This window comes from Ascidiella aspersa, chromosome 5 (assembly GCF_963924565.1).
Source record: "Ascidiella aspersa chromosome 5, kaAscAspe10.2, whole genome shotgun sequence".
Taxonomy (NCBI): Eukaryota; Metazoa; Chordata; class Ascidiacea; order Phlebobranchia; family Ascidiidae; genus Ascidiella; species Ascidiella aspersa.
The window spans coordinates 13,761,008-13,763,507 of record NC_139451.1 but is presented as its reverse complement, the minus strand read 5'-3'; the positions used below and the strand labels follow the sequence as shown (position 1 = coordinate 13,763,507).

General features: G+C 61.3%; 2 non-coding genes and 1 pseudogene across 2 annotated transcripts in view; all 3 read left to right on the top strand.

The window, feature by feature from the left end:
• LOC146144579 (small subunit ribosomal RNA) overlaps positions 1-680 on the top strand; it is a 1,811-nt gene extending 1,131 nt beyond the window's left edge. Inside the window, exon 1 of the ribosomal RNA XR_014500622.1 lies at positions 1-680. This exon is cut by the window's left edge and continues 1,131 nt beyond it. This is a non-coding gene — a ribosomal RNA (small subunit ribosomal RNA).
• Positions 681-927: 247 nt separating this feature from the next.
• LOC146144578 (5.8S ribosomal RNA) lies at positions 928-1,081 on the top strand. The gene has a single exon (XR_014499011.1). It is a non-coding gene; the product is annotated as a 5.8S ribosomal RNA (ribosomal RNA).
• A 248-nt stretch (positions 1,082-1,329) lies between these two features.
• LOC146144577 (large subunit ribosomal RNA) overlaps positions 1,330-2,500 on the top strand; it is a 3,671-nt pseudogene continuing 2,500 nt past the window's right edge.

The following is a 2,500-nucleotide window of genomic DNA, read 5'->3' as shown; positions in this document are numbered from 1 at the left end:
AAGCTGAAACTTAAAGGAATTGACGGAAGGGCACCACCAGGAGTGGAGCCTGCGGCTTAATTTGACTCAACACGGGAAATCTCACCCGGCCCGGACACAGTGAGGATTGACAGATTGAGAGCTCTTTCTTGATTCTGTGGGTGGTGGTGCATGGCCGTTCTTAGTTGGTGGAGCGATTTGTCTGGTTAATTCCGATAACGAACGAGACTCTGGCTTGCTAACTAGTTACGCGACCCAATCGGTCGGCGTCTAACTTCTTAGAGGGACTAGTGGCGTTTAGCCACACGAGATTGAGCAATAACAGGTCTGTGATGCCCTTAGATGTTCGGGGCCGCACGCGCGCTACACTGACCGGATCAGCATGTGCTCGCCTTGGCCGACAGGTCTGGGTAACCCGCTGAACCCCGGTCGTGCTAGGGATAGGGAATTGCAATTATTTCCCTTGAACGAGGAATTCCCAGTAAGCGCGAGTCATTAGCTCGCGTTGATTACGTCCCTGCCCTTTGTACACACCGCCCGTCGCTACTACCGATTGAATGGTTTAGTGAGGTCCTCCGATTGGACCTGGCGCGGCCGGCAACGGTCGAGCCGGCGTCCGAGAAGACGATCTAACTTGATCATTTAGAGGAAGTAAAAGTCGTAACAAGGTTTCCGTAGGTGAACCTGCGGAAGGATCATTAACGGTCTCGCAAACGCTTCGGCGAACGCGAAACTCGGACAAGCGAGAGAAAAAGTCTTTGCTACCCGGCGCCCGACCCGCGAGGAGCGGCGCGCCGGCCGGCGATTCGGTCACCCGGTAATGTTTGCGCGTCGAGTGCCGCGGTGCCGCGCGCTCCGGCTTCAAGCGTCGGCCTGGCCGACCGCTCGGCGCGGTCTATTTTGTCACCCTATAGTGCGAGGCACTGTGCGAGCGAAACAATCGTGGATGGCTCTTGGCGGTGGATCACTCGGCTCGTGAGTCGATGAAGGACGCAGCTAGCTGCGTGAATTAGTGTGAATTGCAGGACACATTGAGCATCGACGTTCTGAACGCAAATTGCGGCCTCGGGTCAATCCCGGGGCCGCGCCCGCCTCAGGGTCGCGTTGCAAACGTTCCGCGCGGGGATTTCTCCGCGCGGCTGCTGCGGCGTCGGACGCGCGAGCGCCCGTCCCGCTCAAGACAGCACGGCACGATGCGCGACGATCGCGACCAGAATCCCGCGCGGCGGCGGCGAGTCGACCTCGAAGAGGCCAACGGCTGGCGGCTCAAGGGCGGGAATCGAGGTGCGCGGCGGCGCGCGGCGCCGACGGCGAGCGCGGAACGGGAAGAATAGTCCCGGTCCTTACTTTCGGCCTGAGGTCGGACGAGGCTACCCGCTGAATTTAAGCATATTACTAAGCGGAGGAAAAGAAACTAACGAGGATTCCCTCAGTAACGGCGAGTGAAGCGGGATGTGCCCATCGCCGAATCCGCGCGCTTTTGGAGTGCGCGGAATTGTGGCGTACGGAATTCGTCACGGCGCGCTTCGCCGGTCGCCCGCGTCCTTCTGATCGAGGCCTTTTCCCAGAGCGGGTGTCAGGCCCATGGCGGCGACAGGCGGGCGCGCTACGGCGTCTTCCCAGAGTCGGGTTGTTTGGGAATGCAGCCCAAAGCGGGTGGTAAACTCCATCTAAGGCTAAATACGGTCACGAGACCGATAGCGAACAAGTACCGTGAGGGAAAGTTGAAAAGCACTTTGAAGAGAGAGTTAAAGAGTACGTGAAACCGTCGAGAGGCAAACGGGAGGGCCTGTCGGGTCGCCCGGTCGCTTTCAGCCGGCCCCCTGTCGGCGACGTTGTCGTGCGGACCCTCACGGGCCGCCGGCGGCGCCGCCCGATCGGGGACCAGCGCACTAGCGCCGGGCGAAGGCCGCGACCGTCTGGACGGCGGCGAGAAGGCCGCGCGCAAGGTAACCCGGCCTCGGTCGGGTACTATAGGCGCGCGTGTCCGTCGGCCCGCCGTTCGGGCGAGGAGAGATCGCCGCGTCTGCCCTTCGGGGCCGAGCGCCCGGTGCCGGCTGGGGCGTCGTGGGTCGGGGACTGTTCTCAGTGCCCAGCCTCTTCGTCTCGGTCGCGCTTCCGGTGTCGTTTCGCGAGGCGCACGGGGTCCGCGGCTGAAGTCAGCCACCTTCCCGACCCGTCTTGAAACACGGACCAAGGAGTCTAACGTGAGCGCGAGCCACGGGGCAGTACGAAACCCATGGGCGCAGTGAAAGTGAATGTCGGCGCGGTCCGGCGGAGGTGAGACGTCGTCGTTCGCGGCGGCCGCATCACCGGCCGATCTCGTCCGCTTTGCCGGAGAGGTCGAGCGAGAGCGTTCGCGTTGGGACCCGAAAGATGGTGAACTATGCCTGAAGAGGTTGAAGCCAGAGGAAACTCTGGTGGAGGACCGTAGCGATTCTGACGTGCAAATCGATCGTCAAATTTGGGTATAGGGGCGAAAGACTAATCGAACCGTCTAGTAGCTGGTTCCCTCCGAAGT